This window comes from Microtus pennsylvanicus, chromosome 15, assembly GCF_037038515.1.
Source record: "Microtus pennsylvanicus isolate mMicPen1 chromosome 15, mMicPen1.hap1, whole genome shotgun sequence".
NCBI lineage: Eukaryota > Metazoa > Chordata > Mammalia > Rodentia > Cricetidae > Microtus > Microtus pennsylvanicus.
In genome coordinates, this window is record NC_134593.1 from 19,339,856 (window position 1) to 19,360,336 (window position 20,481).

At 41.1% G+C, this 20,481-nt stretch overlaps 1 protein-coding gene across 5 annotated transcripts in view; it reads left to right on the forward strand.

The window, feature by feature from the left end:
* Cab39l (calcium binding protein 39 like) overlaps window positions 1-20,481 on the forward strand; it is a 105,259-nt gene that overhangs the window by 18,194 nt on the left and 66,584 nt on the right. The window contains exon 1 of one of the 5 annotated variants that reach the window (XM_075949928.1): window positions 5,094-5,246. The exons of the other annotated variants lie outside the window; for them this stretch is intronic. The gene's annotated coding sequence lies outside the window, so the exon portion shown is untranslated. Of the gene's footprint in view, window positions 1-5,093; window positions 5,247-20,481 lie in introns of those variants that run through there. 5 annotated transcript variants of the gene reach the window in all.

A 20,481-nucleotide genomic window follows, 5' to 3' on the forward strand; every position in this document is an offset into this window, starting at 1 on the left:
ACAACAGAAACCATCCTAGGGAATGCTTATGGAAACACAGGCCAGGAACAGCCTGATACCTGGATCTGAGTTAAAGGCAGAGATACGGATGATATTTTAGGTTTTTTGCAAATTGACAAGTGAATTCAGCATAAAACATCACATTGCCAAGGGTCAGAAGGCATAATAGCCAGTCTTTTAAGATAATCCTCAATGTCCTTGCCTGATCGTATGCTTACCTTTAACACTTCCCATACCAACACACAGTGAACCAGAATTGGTATATTGGTTGGACAAAGTGACAGAAATGATAGCATCACTCTGAGATTGTTATGAAGGTTGCAGGTTCTTCTTTTCCCACAGAGAACACTTTCTGTGGGGGAGGTTACCTGCCCTTCTGTAAGCAGCTCTGGGAGGGAGGAGTAGGGCAGGGCTTTGAGCTGATTGAGGAGCCCTAGTAGAAGGTCTCCAAATTAAAGATGGGACTTCCCAGATACCTGGTCCCCTGGAACTTCAGAAGATGCTTTGAGGCAGAAGACTTCACAGAGCCCCTTTCAAATTCCTGATGGCTCCAAAGCTGAGTGACACAGTACACACTTCTTGTTTAAAACCACTAAGTTTGGGGTAGTTTATCATGTAGCAATAAAGAACTAATACACTGTTCTATTGTTAGGTGAATTACTTTAAGTCCTTTACGTCCCTTTTTTTATTCTTTTCACATCTGCATAGTGTACATGTATAGATTTTCAGGTTGACTTTTATCTGGGGTGCGCATGTGCATGCAGCAAGTGAATAGAGGTTTGAGTTTGGTATCAAGAATCTTCCTCAGTTGATCTTCTGTGTTTTTGTTGAGGCATGGTCTCAGTCAAACTCAGAGCTTACAAATAAGCTAGTCTAACTAGCCACCTTGCTACATGGATCCTGTCTCCCTGGTGAGGCTGGAGTTATGGGTGGGAAGCTCACCCAGTATTTATGTGTGTTCTGTGGGTTCATTGAAGAGTTCTTCTGGTTAGCATGGCAGTTTGTTTTAACTGCAGACAAAGGTGATAGAAAAATAACTGTACATTTGCTGATGTGGTCCACATTTTTCTCTTTATAACTATAACTAATTTATTACTTTATAATTTACTAGTTCTTAGGCTGTGTTACTTGCTGTTTCTGTTGCTGCAAAGAGACTACAGTAACTCTTATTAAGCTAAATCATTTAGTTTTGATGCTTACATTTTCAGAGGTTTAGTTTATTATCATTGTGGTGTGGCATAGTGGAGTGCAGGCAGACATGGTACTGAAGAGGGAGCTGAGATTCCTACATCTTGATTTGCAGGCAACAGGAAGTGGTCTGAACCACTAGCCATGACTTGAGCATATATGAGACTTCCAAGCCTGCCTCCACCATAACACATTTCCTCCAACAAAGCCACACCTACTCCTACAAAGCCACACCTCCTAGTAGTGCCACTCCCTTTGCCACTCCCTATTTTTGTTCAGACTACCACATAGACTTTTGAGATTTTCAAGATGTTCTTAATTAAAGTTAGCGTTGCTGGAGCTGGAGAGATGGCTCTGCAGTTAAGAGCACTGGCTGCTTGTCCAGGGGATCTGGATTTGATTCTTAGCATCCACGTGGTGGATTGCAACTCTAGTTCCGGGGCATTTGAAGCCCTCTTTTGGCCTCCTCAGGCACTAGGTGCATAGAGGTACATAGAAATATATGCAGGCAAAACACCCATACACATAAAATAATAAAAATAAAACAAAGACTGCATTTTTAAAAATAGCATTGCTTTTAGAGTCTTCCGTAGATAATACTTCTCCCTCTTACGTTTACTTCTGTGTTTTTATGTAAATGGGGGTTGGATATGTTCACTACTATAGAGTTATCGCCATGTTACTTTCCAGAAAGCTGTAGCTGAAGGGTGTATCATCTTTTGTGTCCTCTTTCCCTGTGGTTTTGCTTTCTTCACTTTCATTGATCCATGGTTCAAATGTAGCAGGTAGGAAATCCCGAAATAAATCATTCAAAAGTGTAAGTTGTATAGTGTGATGAGACCTCTTGCTGTCACTCTGTCCGGTCTGGGGCAGGAGTCGTCCCTTTGTTCAGGGTGTCCACACTTCATCACAGTCTTTGCACTCAATAAACTTTCCTTTCTTCAGTAATGGCCTAAGGGTACAGGAGAGAACAGGCTGCCAGTAGCTTTAAAATCTAATGTTAGAGTTATCCATTTTGTCATGTTATTGTTAATCTCTTAATCTATAGAGTAAACTTTGCCACAAATATGTACATATTAGAGGAAATCAAAATAGACAGGGTTCACTGTTATCTAAACACTCTGATATCCACTAGATGTCTTGGAAATTATTCTCTCCTTATATAGTGGGCGACTGTTGTAAATTTGCCTGCCCTTGGAATTTACCAAATCATTTAGCTAATGTGCCTACAACACATTTTTCTGTGTCTTGGTTCACTTGTTGTATTAGAAATTATTCTCTTGATTAAACATAATTGAATTTTATATTCATCTTTCTATGTATATAAGCATACATATTTTCATAGGGAGTGTTTGGAGTAATGGGCTATAGTCTTATAATTTATCCTGTCTTTTTGCTTAATTAATTATACAGAAAATTTGATGTTTTCAAATATCTGAGCTTGTTATTTTTCTTTAAGGTCACAGTTTCTTTTAAGGTAGTTTCTGTTTTATTTTAGCGATTTCTGGAATTTTCTTACTTTTTTATTGTTTCATTTAGTAAGTGTATAAAGTTATGGGTGTCTTTATTATATTTTTATATACATCTCAGTCCCACTTATCAATTCTGGCTATTGTTTCCTGACCCACTGGAATTTTTTCAGAAAGTTCTTATGTCTATATCTTTAAAAAAAATTTAATTGTTCTATTGTGTAGGTGTCTTTATTGTAATCTAGAAAAAAGCAGCATATGAGAGAAAGACACTATACAACAGAGTTCACGTGGAGGGGTTTTTATTAGGGGAAAGGGATTATAAAAAGAGGGAAGGGGAGTGGGAAACGCCCTCTGGGTACAGGAGCAGCAGAAAATGAGAGAGACAGAGACAGAGAGATGGGAGGTGGGCAGGGCCCTTTTAAAAGAGAACACAGTGAATGAGCACAGGAGGTGCTCTTAGTGGCTACAGCTGAGGACATAGCCTGTCGGGACCCCAGGAGCAGGCCTACATATATATCCATGCAACCGAGTATATAGCTGGTGCCTGCAGAGGCCAGAAGAGGGCATTAGATTCCCTGGAACTGAAGTTATGGGCAGTTGTGAGCTGCCTGCCATGTCGATGCTGAACCTGAGTCTGTGCAAGAGCAGCCAGTGCCCGGCTGTTCATCTGTTTCTCTCTGAAGTTCCATGCTGTGCTCTCCTGGGTGAGACCTTTTACCCTTTGTGTTCAGGATTTCACTATGTATCTTCTGCAGTGCCTACTTGCTGGTTATGAATTGATTTAGTTTGTGTGTGTCTTGAAATGTTTCTTTTCTCTCACTTGATGTTTAATGTAATTTTGCTAGATAGAACAACATTCATTGACATCATTTCAGATTTGTAATATGTTATTCCATGGTTTTTCATCTTTTTAAGTTTCTCTTTAGAGGTCTTTAGTGTTTTCTTTTGTAAACAAGTTGGCTTTTTTTTTTACAACATTCAATGCTGGTATTGTTTTAAGGGTCGCATTAGAAGGATATATTATTTACATAGCTTCCTAGTAATTTGCCAGTATCTACCCCTTTGTTCTCATCAGAGTAAAACATTGTGGCTCAGAGATAATTGTTTAACTGTATAAATACAATTTTTTTGTTTCCTTTAGGAAAACACCATCAGCTGCTACTGCCCAGCAGTAAGAGGGTGTACTCTGGTTTTTGAAAAATTGGTGCAAATTGAAGAATTTTTCCCATTATCTGAAGGAGAACTTGCCTGTCAGTGCCCTTGCTACTGGTAGTTTAAATGGCTTCTTTAAGTTTTGGAGTTTCAAACTTGGGGCAGACACAAACCATCCTAGAGAGCTATTACGTTTTTGTTTTGTTTTTTAATGAAACAGGATTTTATTGGGTAGTCTGACTGGCCTGGAACTCTAAATGTAGACCAGGCTGGGCTTGAACTTGTACAAATCTGCCTGCTTTTGCCTCCCAAGTGCTGGGATTAAAGATGCGTGAAGCACACCAAGTGTCCTTTTTGAGAGTTTTCAAAGCACACTAACATTCGTTGTCAAAGTTATGAGCTCACAGTTGGGCATTGGTGACCCACACCTTTAATCCCAGCACTCAGGAGGCAGTGGCAAGTGGATCTCTTGAGTTCAAGGCCAGCCTGGTCTACAGAGTAAGTCCCTCCAGCACAACCAAAGCTATACAGAAAAACTATCTTGAAAAAAACAAAAACAAAATTAAGAGCGATTAGAGACAGGCAGTCTACCATCTTTGCTCAGAACATGCAACATTAGGGATTTATGGCCCTAGAGCTGGCGAGCAAGTCAGTGAGCATCCCTACCATCAGTTGTACCTGTGTGCCCTGTGGGGCGATAATGATCACAGCCTTCGGAGTCATGAGACTCCTTAGTCCTTGGTGAAGGCACCATTCTTCTGTCTTCTGGCGCTCTGCCCAGCTCCACAATAGACTGACCCTTTTTGTTGGAGTTTAGGACAGCTGTTTCTGCAGTGTCTTATTTTCTTTATGTATTGTATACTGGGCTTCCTTTTTGAATAAAGTCTGTGGCCCTAAATCCCTGGCCATGGATGTTTTGAACAAAGATGATAATTTGTCTGTCTGTATCTTTCCCATCACAGTCATTATAAACTTTATGTGCTATATTTACCTGCTGGGAATGGTTGGTTCTTACAGCCTTGATGGCTGTTCTTGGTTGTCAGTTTGACTACCCCTAGAATTAACTAGAATACAGAAATTGAGGGCATACCTTTGAGAGATTTGTTTTTTGGCTTGGTTTGAAGTGGGTGGATCCTCTTCTAGTCCTGACCTTTGAGGTGGGAAGACACACTCCTTTGATCCAGCAGGAAGACACACCTTTAGTCTTGGGCACACCTTCCACTGGAAGCCTATATAAGGGTGTAGAAGGAGGAAGCTTTTTCAGTTTTCCTTGCTTGCAAATTCTTCTTTCTCTGGCTTTCGAGCCTACTTCTTTGGGATTCCAGAGTTTGCTGCAGACCAGTTGAGATATCCAGCCTCATAGCTGAGCAACTTCTGGATTCTTGAACTTTCCATTCAGAGCCAGCCATTGTTGGATTAGCTAGACCACAGCCTGTAAGTCATTCTAATAAATTCCACATATATCTATATAATATATATTATATAATGTCTTATATGCATTGTATATAATTATGTTTATAAATTGCTTGCATAGTGTGTGTATGTGTGTGTGTGTGTGTGTGTGTGTGTGTGTGGAGAGACAGAGGAGAGAGAGAGAGAGAGATATTCATTCTATAAGTTCTGCTACTCTAGAGAACCTTAACTTCACAGCCCCTTCAAACTTTGTCCTGGAAAAGGTCATGGTGACCATCCTTATATGCTTAGGAGCTTCTGGATCTGAATCAGTATGTTTTCTACAAGTTTGATATTGCCCTTTTAGCCAAGATAAGGGTCCTTGACTGACCAACCTTGTAGATTCAGCATGGTAGGTCATAATTTGTATCTTAATAATATGAAATTAAATAACTTCAACAATATCAGAGTGTATCAGCTGTAATTCATGAAGTGTTCTGTGGGACTTGTACTTTAATTACACGCATGCTAGTTTTTGTTGGGGCTTGAGTGAGGTGTACTTTTTTATTAGGGGTCATGGTGCAGGTGGAAGAGGTTTGCACAGGGAGGGGATCAAATTCTTCTCACTTGGAACCAGGCTGCCGCTCTGTGTTTGTTCTGAAGCCTCTTTAGAAGAAATAACAACATGTTCTGCTCTTCCTGTGAGCCAGGTTAGATACCTCTGCTCATCCGTAAGTAGCAAGACAATGGGATAAAAACACGACTTTCCTAGAAGATAAGGTTTAGCATACATTCTTTTATTATGAGGCAGGTGAGTCCTAAAGTCAAGTACTTATGAATGAACCCGAGTACTCCAATGTCTTTCAGGAGAAGTCACCAAGCTTGACACCCTGAGTTCGATTCCCCTGAACCCACGTGGTAGGAGACAGCTGACTCCTGCCAGCTGTCCCTGTTCACCTGCCTGCCATGGCATGTACACACTATTTACACACATACACACGCACATACACTCAAACACACAAAATAAATGAACAATTTTTTCAAATAGAATATTTTAAACAAATATTTGTTTGACTATGTGTCAAGCACTATTCTAGAAGTTGAGAATGGGGCAGTAAACAAAGCAGACGGAACCAGCCTTCACACAGCTTATATCCTAGAGGCATTGACATCAGCTCTTCGCTTCAACAAGACCCTTCCTGAGGATGGAGTTGTAACAGAAACACAAACCTTCAGTCTCACTAAATAAAGTGCATGCATAAGATACCATGGCTATGATGGTTAATCTTCCTTGTTAACTCAATGCTATTTAGAGTCAGCGGCATTTCTGCGGGCATTGCCAGAGTAGGTGGACAGAGCAGGGAAGACCACAAATGACTTGGTGTCCTGGGCTGAAGAAAGGGAAAATGAGGAAGGCAGCTGGGGGCTAGCATCCCTTTCTCTCTGGCTGCAGACATGTGACCCGCTCTTTCACAGTCCCATCACCAGCCTTTCCTGCTGTGACGGGGTGGATCTCCTTAAACCACAAGCCAAAATGAATCCTTCCCTCCTTACGTTGGTTTTATGTAAAATATTTTGTCCAATTGATGAATAAAAATAACTAAACAGTAGTGCAGAGGGCTTAGTTTGTAAGAGCCCATGTTTTTTCTTATGTTTTGAAACAGAGTCTACCTGTGTACCTCAGGCTGGCTTTGAACTTGGCACAATCTTCCTGTCTTACTATTCCAAGTGCTAGATTTACAAGCATGAGCCACTGTGCCCAGCAGAGTCCATATTTTGTCTAAGCTATTTATACACTTAGCTCCTGTTTTTGAGATGTATTATTTTTTATTTATGAATGCTATGATAGAGAATTTGGTTATATAAACATAAATGAAAAACACACAAAAAAAGTCATCCATAATCTTAACTGTTACAGGAGCTTTCCTGTCCCACCTGGTCCTGGCAGCTGCTTTTAAAATAACAATTCAGAGGCTTAACATTAATTACATACTGTTTGGCCTGTTAGCTCAGGCTTGTTATTAACTAGATCTTACCATTTAAATTAATACTTTTCTATTAGTTTCTATTTTACCATGAGGCTTGAGACTTCTTACCTCACATCTGCTTTTCCAATGACTGTTTGCATCTCCCACTTCTCTGCCTTCTTTCTCCCTGAATTCAGTTTGACTTTCCCGCCTAGCTATAATCTGCCCTGCCATAGGCCAAAGCAGCTTCTTTATTAACTAATGGTAATAAAGCATATTCACCTTATACAGAGGGGCATCCCACAACATCTCCCCTTTTCTGTCTAATTAAAAAATAAGGTTCTAACTTTAGCATAGTAAAATTACATAAGCAAAATGGTTATTAGACAAGAATTACAGTTCCAATATTTAATCTATTTGTATTTAACAAAATCAAAGAAAATATTCTATCATCTATTCTCTCCTTGTGAGTCTAATGTTTCATATGTAATTTTTTGTTTATCATAACTTAGGAAAATTATAACTATCTAGTCTTCGGCTCCATCAAAGGCCTCAGAAGGCTATAATATTACCTGAGTAAACAGGAAGTACATTGTAAGCAACTTCTAAAACTCTAGAAATAACAGAGATTTTTGGCTGCCTGGACAGTCACCCAAAGTTATTCTGTAAGTTCAGGACATCCATCTTCAGCCTATATGCCTAGAGTATCTGGCATATTTCCCAGTGAAGCAGGAAATTTGAAATTGTCACACTTATATTGACAGTTTGTTAGTCATTTTTTTCTGTATCCTGCAGAATGTCTGGCAGTCTCTTCCATGAAGCAGGAACCCTGAAAGACTGTCCCATCTTGCTTTGGCAAGTTCAGCAGTCACTTTCCTGTGGGTCCTGCATGTGCAGTTTATACAGCATACTATCAAGCAGTCTAGGCAAGAACAGTTTCTTGCCCAAATGGCTAGCCTTGCCACATTGAAAGCAAACTCCGTAAGGAGCATCTTCGATGTCCATCATCCTTTTGAAGTAATTGATGCTGTCTTTCACTGTCAAATAAAGTCTAAGTTCTTAAAACATTTTAGCTGTGTTCTATAGGTCTTTGAAGTGTATGAAGATTACTTATCCATCTGAAATATATCTCTGTATATCTAGAAAATCAAACTAACATGACCATAAGTTTGACTGTTATAGATGACTATTAATTTGTATTTCTTTACTCTATATTACATTTCAAATGAGCTGCACAAACATAATGACTTAAACAAGAGTAGAAATATATATACACTATAACATACATACAGTATAGTTGACCTTAAATTTGTATCAATAAACCAAAATCCATACCAATATAAAGTTTTTCGAGATTAACAGTTATTTTCTAATTAAAGTAGATTCAATCTGCCTTTTTTCATCATTTCTATATCATATCCTCTTTTTTTCTTTAGAAAGAGATGGACAGTGACCATTAACTATTTATAGCCAACACCCTTGAAATGAAAACAAACATGTATAAGCAATATTTTGGGAATTTAGGTGTAGTTTTTTATACTACTTCCTGCTGATTGGGGGCACTGGTAATCTTATGGGGATCCTGAGAAAATTTATAATTATGCTTACATCTTGGCTGTAGTAGTCTGTGAGGCTGCATTGTCTCAGTCAGTTGCCTGCTCTGGATGTTGGCTCACCTGGGCCATGACTCCCATGGAGACCTCTCGGGATGTTACTTGATCAAACCATATTATTCTGGAAAGAATCCATAGCTTCTCATCTTCTGGGAAAGCAAAAGCAGAACTTCTTTTCCAAAGCAACATATCTTTAGACCCAAATTTTGAAGTCAAGATACCTTTTTGTTGGTTTAGCTTAGCAGCCCCCACAATGAAATGTCTCTCGGCAGTTAGCTCATTAATAGTCAAAAAATCTAAAGAAAACACAGTAGTATACACGATCCAGACTATGTATTTTCCATTTTTATGTGACTCATTATAATTCTCTATGCTATGATAATTTGGTTAGTATAGAAAAACAAAAAAATAATCCATAATCTTAAGAATCAAAGGACAGTACCATTAAAAATTTATTGTATTTACTGTTAGTATTTCAGCTGCATAAAATTATGTGTACATGTAATATACATATGGCTGTATGTACATGTCCATATGCAGTTGCATGTATATGTGTGTACATAATTTGAATTTGAAGGGCTGGAGATGTAACTCAATGGTAGAGCAGTTACTTAGCGTGTGTGAAGCCCTAGAATTGATTCCTGGTACTAACAAAGGGGGAAAGGGGGAGTGGGAAGGAAGAAGGAAAGAAAAAAATTAAGAAACAAAACTAATGTATTTCAAATTTCTAGCCTTCTGTACTGGGGACTGATCCAGGAGCCAACATGCAATAGGGCATTGCTCTGCCGCTCATTTTCTTTTCCTAACTTTCACCTTCTCCCCAGAGTGGTACAAGCTTCTCTAAATTGTCCTTTGTCACAGACTTCTTTGGGACTCTTTAGAGAACACTGTGCCATAGTAGGCTTACAAAAACACTGGAAAAGAGTTCAGCATGATGGAACAATAGTGGAGAATTAGTGAGACTCAGTTCTCAAATCACACTGGGTATGCGGTGCATTGCAGAAGGCTTTGTATATAGCTAATTTGAGAAACAGTTCTATGTGTAAGTTTTCAGAATTCTTGATAAGAGTGTATTGAAAACAGTGGGTAGTTAGGGGATTTTTCCTATATGATTACCAGTTTTCAGGAGCCCACATCAGTTGTAAGAAAGTGATTGTTTCTCTTAGATGATCATTTCTTGTAATTTGAACATAAATCCTGATTTGTGCTCCTGTTATAAGTGAGTATAGTATAAATTAGGAAAACACACCTAAATGGCTCAAAGAAATAGTTGGATTCAACAGTGAACACCATGCTGCTTTTTTAAAAGAATGAAGATCTAGCAAATCTAGTGTGTGAAGAAATCTAAGATCTACTATAAAGAAATAAAAATAAGTTATAAAGCAGTGTGTTCAGTTTTAAAGACTTATCTCATTAGGAATTCAAGCAGGCATGTATGTGTGTGTGCCCAAGAAAAAGGTCTGCAGGACAGAGGGCAGCTGGTACTTGTGGGTGATTGGAGCGCAATAGAAGAGAGCAGGGCATTTGCAAACAGTAGATGGGGTTGCAAAACACTTTTTTTAATCAACTAGGAAAAGCTTTATTTTGTGTTTGAGTTGTGGAGCAAGATGTAGTTCTGATTGCAGTTAGAAAAGTTGTTTTCTGTGATTAATAGTTTTGAAAAGAAGTTGTGCGTAGGACCTCCTGAAGGTGATCCTTAGGAAGTCAAGGCAGGAGGACTGGAAATGAGTTCTGGTCATAGTACTCAACCCACCATTGCTGGGTGAGATCCTACTTTGAGCTCAATGCCACATACAATGACAATGAAGTCCGATATGATTGTTTTGTAGAGGGTTTGCTGTTCAGTGAACTCTGAATACGCTTTATTCAAATACTGTGTTTATTTATGGCTGTGTCCGATGTTTCCATGCTGTCTAAAGTATTCCTATTACCAGTTCTTAACTTTGCTGAAGGAGACATTCTGAGACTGGTTTCCCTTGACATTTTCAACTAAATTTTAACTCAAGGTTTTCTGTCCTTTTATTCAGCCTCCTCTTTTTCCGGTTGTTTTTGGTTTTGTGAGGGTTTTTTTTTTCCCTGTATTTTTATTAGATCCTATTTTTGGTCTTGCTTTAGAGCATTAGATTTATTACAGTAGATATGCTTGTCCAGAAAAAGAATATTATAGGTATTTTGTAGTATAGTATACAGTATTGTAGAGTATTGTAGGAATTTTAGAAAAGTGAAAGTTTGTGAGAACTTAGAAAATTAGAGAGTTATGCCCCATATTAAAAAAGAAAAGGTAAGCCGGGCGGTGGTGGCGCACGCCTTTAATCCCAGCACTCTCTGTGAGTTCGAGACCAGCCTGATCTACAAGAGCTAGTTCCAGGACAGGCTCCAAAGCCACAGAGAAACCCTGTCTCGAAAAAAAAAAACACACACACACACAAAAAAAAGAAAAGATATAATCTCCACAGGGTGGGACTTACTTTTTTATCTCCATTTATTTTTAAGATTTGTTTTTAATTATGTGTAAGTATTGGTATGTGCCTGCATGCATACAGGATATTCTTGGAGGTCAAGACCAGAAGAGAAAGTTGGATCCCCCAGAACTGGAGTTGCAGGTGGTTGTAATCCATGCTGAGACCCAAAGTTGGGTTCTTTGGAAAAGCAGGGAAAGCTCTTAACCATTGAACCATTTCTTCTACAACCTCTTTGTTTATTTATTAAAGGGTATTTTATAGTTTTGACCCGCCCTCATACTCTTTTATTAAAATGTATTGTTCATTCTTACATAAACAACTGAAGAAAATTGATCCAGGAACAAAAAAGGGATAATGAATATTGTTACTGTGGTCTGTAGATATAGCACTGAGCCCATTCTGTTGGTTATAATGCTGGTATGTTATTTTTGAAATTGAGAACTTAATGGAAGACCATAGAATATATTTCACTTAGTGTTGTGATATTGTTTGGAACTGTAATTGTTGAATTCAGTATATGCCATACATGAATTATATTTTTTTCATATGTTTTTTTCTGATTTTTGAGAACAGCTTTACCTAAGTGCATTCTTTCCACAGACTGGCTCAGAGGAGCCACTCAGACCGTGGGAGAAGCAGGGTCTTGGTAACAGGAAGGCAAAAATTCGGCGAATGACAGACAGACACAACACACAAGAGAGTGGTTGGAATCTGCTGCGATTTTACTGAATTCGTGTTTTCATTATATAGCATTCAACAAAGAACAAATCAGAAGGTCATGTGTCATTGGTTGGCACAGTATGAAAGCTTCTTTTAGTCACATCAGCAATATTTAAGAAAAGTATATTATCAGGAACAGGTGTTAGACATAAAGCATCCTTAGAAGAGGAAATCTTGTCCTTGGGAATGTAAACCTCAGACAAGTGGTTTCATCTTATCTAAGAATAGAAAGTTTCTGTCTCATTATTGCTATCTTTCTAACTCTTTATTTCATCTAGTGACCAAATATACCTAATCAGTTCTCTGTACCTGTTGAAATATACTTTTTAGTACCTTCTTATGCAGCAGACACCATGAGGGTTGGGATCTAGCAAGCCTATCCGTAAAGTTCAAAGTATAACAGTCTTTGTCCATCAACATTAACCCATCTATTCCCTTGCTCATCATACACCCTGTGTATGGCAAGGGTTCTGCTGTAGTCTTATACATCCCCATACTGTGCTTCCTATCCCAGAGCTGTTCCTGAAGAGATAATCCTTGTCTTGTAGATATATAGAATATCATTATTATAAAAGAGATTGTGCAAAGCCCATATCCCACATAGCCAGCTAATCGAGAAATCCATCTATGCCCCAAGGGTGGCCAGTGCCGGGCTGTCTACCATTGACCTCCAGGGAGCCTAGTCCCATGGGACACGGAGCTCCCATCCAGCATAATGACATATATCATGTCACACAGACGACACTGGAGTTGGTGTGGCACATTCTATTCTATGATTTGGGTTCTACTTTTGGAGGGGGCGGGGACAGAAACCAACATGAGCTTCCTAACTTCATTCCTCTTACCTGGACGGTGCCTAACCTCACACTTTCCTTCTCACTGAAAAGAAACTGCAGACGTGGTGGTACACCCTCCTAACCTCAGGAGGCTGAAGCAGGAGTAAATAGCTCTATGAGTTCAAGGCAGCATGGGATACATAGAGAGAGCTTGTCATTTTAGGAATTTAGAGAACATGACTTCTTAAGAAGTCCTTTTTGTTTTCCTGAGGGATTCTTTGAAGGCCCCTTTTCCTTTGAAGGCCTTGAAGCAATTAAAAATGGACACCAGAGTGAGTGCCCTCCTCAGTCAGTAGCGAACACTTCCTCTTCTTGAAGGTCTCTTCCCAACAACAGTGGTGTTGTAGTATACTCTCTGCTCTTTCCTTCCGTAGCCATTGTGTCTTCGCTACTGTTCTCAGCCCCATACTGTCTCTGTTTCTCACACTCCACTGGCTGAACAAGCTGTCCATCCAGGTCTATTGCTCCTTCAGAGTCTGTGCCTATGTCTGTTTGTCCCACTGTAGCAAAAAGACAGTTATCCTGGAAAGAGGAAAAGAATCACTTCTCAGCTACAGATACCACCAATTAAATTAGAATGGGATATTCCCCGATTTGTTATTCAGCTTCCTCCTTCCCAAAAATAGCCATAGCAAATGGGAAGTGAGCCAGGAGAAACCAGAACAGTTAAGGTTTGGGATATTCCCAAAGCATTTATCATTTAGAGGTTCCTCCATATTCTGATTTAAATATCTTTAGCAACTCCTAGGGCCACATAGTTGACTCTTCCTAAAATAAAAATGAAAAGAAAGAAAAGCTAGAGGCATCTCCACATACAGATGTCCCAGCAGTCTGCCAGGAGAAAACCTAGAAGCATCTCCACATACAGATGTTCCAGCAGTCTGCCAGGAGAAAAGGCAGATAGCAGGTTCTTTGCTCTGTGGCTCTTTTCTTGTGTCCGGCTATTGCAGAATTAATCCTGTGCTCTATATCAGCCAAAGGTAAATCCATAATAGTTTATATCTATGCTCTGTTGCTTAAGGATTCAAACAATATTGAAATAAAACATGAATGGAAAGTGAGTATGCAGGACAGTGGGAGGGTACTGGAGTGGCCCAGGGACGAAGAGCATACACTACTCCCTTAAGGGCCAGAGTGTGGTTCCCAGCCCCATGTCAGGCAGCTCACAACCAGCTCCAGGGGGTTTGTCACCCTCTTCTATTTTTCACAACACCTGCACTCATGTATCCATACCCCTCACAGACCTGCACATTCACCTAATTGAAAATTAAAGTCTTTCTGAAAATTAAATTTTAGAAAGACAGTGGGGAGAAAAGAGACATAAATGTCACTTTAAAAGCCAAAGGTTTGTGTTTATGCATTTTAGAAGAGACTGATGGGTCTCCAGCACATTTGTAATATATCTCATAGTGTAAAACATGCATGTATATACATGTATTTTATGAAGGTAAAGTACAACAGCCATTTCCAATATAACTTGTTTTGAGCATAAACTTGTATTATGATTGCTTTATTTGAGAATAATTAGAGCGTAATGTAGGTATCTTGTGTGCTTTGGGGCAGTTTCAGAGGTCTCCATAAACACATACACATAGACACACACACCTACCAACTTGTTTGATAGGAAAGATCTCAGACGGGAACACCGACAGTGCCTGTCAAAAGAAACATATTTCCTCCCTTATAGGGTGGACTATATATGTTGATGTTTCTTCATCTTTGCTTTTTTATGTGTGTCTTAGTCAGTGTTCTATTGCTATGAAGAGATCATGATCATAGCAGCTCCTATAAAGGAAACCATTTCTAATATGACTGACTTGCAGTCTCAGAGGTTGAGTTCATTGTCCTCATGGCAGGGAGCATGGCAGCGTGCGAGCAGAGATGGTAGCTGAGAGTTTTACATCTGGATCCGCAGGCAGCAGTTAGAGAGAGACTCTGAGCTTGGCGTGGGCTTCTGAAACCTCAAAGCCTACCCTCGGTGACACACTTCCTCTACCAAGGCCACACCTCCTCATTCCTGTCATTAAATGTGTGAGGAAGGCAGTAGTTTTATAATTTTGGTATAGCCAGCCGACAGGTTGGGGTGAGCACACTATTAATCTCATCTGGAAAACTTGTCTAATGTTAGGCAGAACTGTTCTTGAAAGTATAGATTTGGGAAAGGATAGGAATGGATACTTAGCAGCTAGATTGGACTGGTATATGAATGTGACCAGCTAACTGTGGGCTCCTTGCAGTTAAATCATGGTGCATTTGATCTTGCCCAGTGTTCCCTTTAATGTCTGACAGGAAACTAATAGAAGATTTAAGTTGTTCTTTCCTCAGTCCCTAAGGGCCATATAATAGAAGCCTCTTGATGTATCCCTTTCTCACCTTTTAGAGTTCTCAATCTCATACCACTCGTGTATACCTAGCCAGTGGGTCCATGGTTAAGGCCAGGGTCCTGATTCAAAGACTGACACAGTTATCAAGAGGCTTTTGAGATACTGATGACCAAGGGTCTATCAGAACCATCACCACGTGGAGAGATTGCAACTGTGAATGAAGAAAGTTCAGGAGATAGGAATGCAGAAAAATAATTAACTCCATGACGCTCTTTAAGCTTGAACTGAGTCAGCTTTTAATCCAGGGTTTCTCATTTTTGTTACTGTGGACGTTTTAGTCTGGATCATCCTTCGTTGGGGATGTATGTTTTCTGATTACAGGATGATTACCACCACTCCTGGGCTTTTTTCTGTAGATAATAGCTATGACAATCAAGAACATCTTGAAACATTATCAAGTGTATCCTTGGTGGACTAATGAAATTATCTTGACAAAAGCATTTATTTTACTATACTTTTTATATCTAGTTTCTTGTTTATAGGACACACAGGATAAAGGAGCGGGTTAAATGATACCACCTTCAGCATGTTCTCAAGTTTTATCTAATGCTTGACTATACTTCATTTCTTGACAAAGAATCAGTTTCAAAAGCAGGTAGGGAGGGGTGATTTCCAAACAATTATGTCTAGCTTGAATAATTACCATACACATCTAGTAACTAGATAAATATTTCCTGATAGTCTCTCTTAGTTGTTTTATAATTTAATGTTTTAGTCTTTTTTTCCTTTGACACATTGCTAGATATTTTAAATTTTATCAAATTTTTTCAAAGGATCTATTTTTCTTTCGTTTATTTCTATTTTTCATCTAGTTGATATGTTCTTTATTGTTTCTTTGGTTCTTGCATTGGTTTAGTTCCTTGGTTGCACACATGCATGTTTGTATGATGCACCATATGTGGTACATGTGCACATCTGAATTATTCTTGTCTAGATTTTTTCTTAAAGTACTTTAGTGGTGTTCTTAAGTGATTCGATTATGCTATTCATTGGAATTAGTTTCTTCTTGTTTCTTACATTTGGTGATTTTTGTACTTGGATTTATGTGTTTATGGTTTCATGAAAATTTGAAAACAGCACTAAAAGATTGCTCAGTAGGTAAAGAAAGGCTTTGTCAGCAAGACTTACGACTTGACTTTGATTTCTGGAAACCACATGGTGGAAGGAGAGAACCTGCAGGTTGTCCTCTGCCTCATACACATGCAGTAGTGGCTTTGGCCATGCACCATGAATAAGTAAATATAATTAAAGTTTTTTAGAAATTCATCCACGAGGCATTGCTTTGTGTGTCCTATTCTGTTTCTCTTTTTGAGATCCAAATGCTTTGTTTATACTTTAGTCTGATTGGGGTTTCCCATAGTTTAAGAATGCTCTATCCATTGGTTTGGAAATGGTTCTTCTCTTAATGTTTTATTTTGATTACAGTTTTTGTAGCATCTTCAAAACCCAGCTTTTCTTAACTTATTCTGCCTACTTTTTACCTCTGAGCTTTTACCTTTCTCTATTTTTGTATTCTTCTTCTTTTTTTTTTTTTGTGGAGGGGCGGGTTTCGAGACAGGGCTTCTCAGTAGCTTTGGAGCCTGTCTTGGAACTAGCTCTTATAAACCAGGCTGGCCTTGAACTCTGCCTCTGGGATTAAAGGTGTGCGCCACCACCACCACCAGGCTTTTCCTTCTTATTTCATGTGTGGCTGGGTGACTGGCCCCTTCTTTGCTCACTCTTCCATCTTCTCTTCTCAGAGTTCTCCTCCTAGTCTCTCTGCCTGCTAGCCCCGCCCATCCTTCCTCCTGCCTAGTTATCAACCATTCAGCTCATTATTAGACCAATCAGGTGTTTTCAACAGGCAAGGTAACACAGCTTCATAGAGTTAAATGCAACACATCTTTGCATCATCAAACAAACATTCCACAGCATAATTAAATGTAACACATCTTTAACTAGTATTCCACAACACATTGCCACAAGGCCTCTGTCAGTTCCAGGCCTCGGGTTTCTGCTACATAACCAATAATGGGCTCCAATGGGACTCCTCTTGGATATACTGTTGTTGTCCTGTGTCATGGGGATCCTGTTGTTTTGGATCTGTCGGTTCATCCCCTTCACATGCTCCAGCAGTTAATAGATTGTGTGGATATTGGGGTAGGCCAACTTGTAGCCCTGGTTCTGAGCCTGGGTAGTAGCTGGGTTGGTCAGCCTCATCCTTACTCCCCAGATGAGCTCTCCAGCAGTGTGTCGGCTAGTTCACCCAGTGCAGCCTACAGCAAGGAGCTGGATCAGTTTTCTTTTGAGCCCTCAGAGTGAGTCTCCCTCACTGTCATCACCAGGGTCAGCCCTACTGTTGTGCTTAGGCAAGGTGATTGATGTAGTGGGCTCAGCTTTCCTGCTTTCATGCCCTCGGGGATGGCTCACGTTTGCCCCTAACAACACTGTGTGCTCTAGTGTGCTGCCTAGGCGGGGAGCAGAGCCTTCTCTTGAGTGTGCTGCAGCTGGTGTGGCGCAGGGATAGTTCTCTCCCTCTGATGACCCTGGGGCCATCTCTGTCGCGGGTCAAAGGTAGCAAGGGACAGAGGGGAGGACATCTTTTCCTCAGCTACATCACCGTACGGCAGATGGGGGCAGTCAGCTCTGCTGCTCTCACACCCTCAGGGCTGGCTCACCTGCTTCGCCAACAGCAGGCCAGCTCTAGTGTGCTGCCATAGGGGAAGCAGAGGCTGCTTTCTCCTTCACTGTAGCCGGTGGGGGTCAGGGCTAGCTCTCCCACTCTTGTGACCTCAGGGCCACCTAGCTCTCTCATCTGCTATAAGTGGTAATGGGTGAGACGGGGAGAACATCTTTCTCTCACCCATGCCCCCACATGGTAGATGAGAGGTATAGGACCATCTTTCCCAGGGGAGGGGGTGAGCTTTCCCCTGAGGGGTTTGGCCAGTTCACCTGCTATAGTATCAGGCAAGAGGCAGGGCCAGTGAAGGGTGGGGCTGGCTCTGCACAGCATAGTTCCAGTGACCCCTTGTTAATCCAGGCAATGGACATCACCACAGGCCCAGACAGGGATTTCAGCAGCAGCTTGGGCCCAGATGCCCAAGCACCATGGCCCCTGTGGTAGCACAGACCATTCAAATCAGCATGGCCCCAGGTCACCAGTGTGGTCACAGATGGCTAGCCAGACCCCAGCATCCACAGAGCTTTTGGTGGCAACTGGAGCCACAGACACCACCCAGGACCCCAGCTCTCACAGGGCCACAGACCCTGGCATGGCCCTATGCAGTGGCCTGTCACTGGACAACATCATGGCCCCTGGTGGCAGCATGGCCCTCGGATACCCTCATGGCTATAGGTTGCAGCCCAGATCCCAGGCATTTTTGTGGCTTTTGGTGGCAATACAAGCCACAGTCCCTGGGTGTGGTAGGACCATGGCCACAGCCAGGATGTCACCATGGCCCCAGATGGCAGCACAGGCAACCCTCATCAACGTGGCCTTCCGACACCAGTATGGTCCCAGGTGGCCCCAGACCCCCAGCATGGCCATGGTCTTTGACTGTCTCAGGAGCCACAGACATCAACACAGATCCTAGCTGCAGCAGGGCCATGGACATAAACATGGCTCCAGTTGACAGCCCTAGTCACCCAATTGGCCTGACCCTGGCCGCAGCACAATCGTCCCTCAGCCACCAACATGGACACAGGTTCCTTGCTGCCCAGACCTCTAGAATCCATGTGGGCCTTAGCACTAACATGGGCCAGGGATATAAACACAGAACCCAGCCACAGCAGGACTATGGACCCAGACATGGTCCTTGACAGCCTGGGCCAGGTTGGCCCCAAGTGGCTGTGCATGCCACCCAGATTAATGTGACCTCCGCAGCAGTACAACCCTCAGATATCAACGTGGCCCCAGATGGCCCCTAGCCACAACATGAAACACAGATAATCAACACAGCCTGCTTGGCTGCTCCAGGGCCACAGATCAAGCCCAGTCATAGCCCAGGCCCTGATATCTCCCTGGACTCGGGTGGCCAGCTGGCCATTCAATCAGCTCGTTCCTCAGCACCCTCACCTCTTCTGATCTGCCTCTCCCTCTCTTCCATATCCCACCCTGTACTCTTTCACCACATTGATGCTCAGCTGCCCACTGCCTGGGCTCTTAGTTGGGTCACGGTGGCACTTGACTGAGTTTCTGCCCCAGCCACAAGGTATAGTGAGGAGCCATTGTTTTTCCTCTCTCCCATTTCTAGGCCTAGAGATCTGGCACCATGTGGGCTCCTGGTTGATTGTGACCCCTGCAGACTCAGAAGTGGTGGGGGGAGTGGGCGCCATCTGTGTCCACCAGTGAATCAGGCCTGAGTGGGGCCAGCGACTTCTGGTTATAACATCTGTTCTATTACTGTGGTCAGAGAAGGAGGCCCATCCCATTTTGTCTTTTAGAAAAAGTAAAATCGATGTCTTTGTGGTCTAATAGCCTTCTTACTAAGTCTATGTATTCATGTGAGAGGGGCAGTGGGGCCTGGAGTGGAGCACTGGGCCTTTGTAGATGCAGGATAGATTGGTGAGTGCTCTGCCCTTAGATAGTGCTCTGCACCTATCCCTATCCCCTATGGATATTACTTTCTGTGCTGAGTTTTGAAGCCATAAGGTCTTCTGATTTCAAAGATACTTTAAAACATTTACCTTGAAGTTTTTTTAAGAACCACTCTTATAAATTTTGAATTTCTTTGATTGTGGTAGGACTCTTGAAAATATATCCAGGGTACAAGGCATTAATAGTCCTTACCAGTTTAGAATAATTTGCATTTGACATCAAGATCTGGTCATGTCTGTTAACCCAGCACTTGGGAGGCTGATAGGAATTCAAGGCCAGATTTGACTTAAACATCGAGGCCTTGTTTTGAAAGGTGAGAAAAAGGAAGACTTACAGACTAGGACATAAAATTGATTTATTTTCAAATGTGATTGAAAGAATAATTTTTGGCTGATCTCTAGACAAATTTGATACCTATTCTTAGATGTTAAGAAATACCTAAATAATTATGTATAGTATATTTAAAATTCAAAACTATGTTTTAGCTGGGACTTTGACTCAATGATAAAGCACTTACCTAGCACAAGCCTCTGGATTTGATTGCCAGCTCGGGAAAACAAAATTTACTACCCCCAACTTCACTGCTTTAAATGAACCTCATTAAGTATATATATTCCATTTATTTTATTGTGTGTATTTGTGCATGTGCCGCTCTGTACCTGTGTTCAGAGGACAACCTGGGTTGTCAGTTCCCTCCTCCTGCTGTTTGGTCCTGAAGA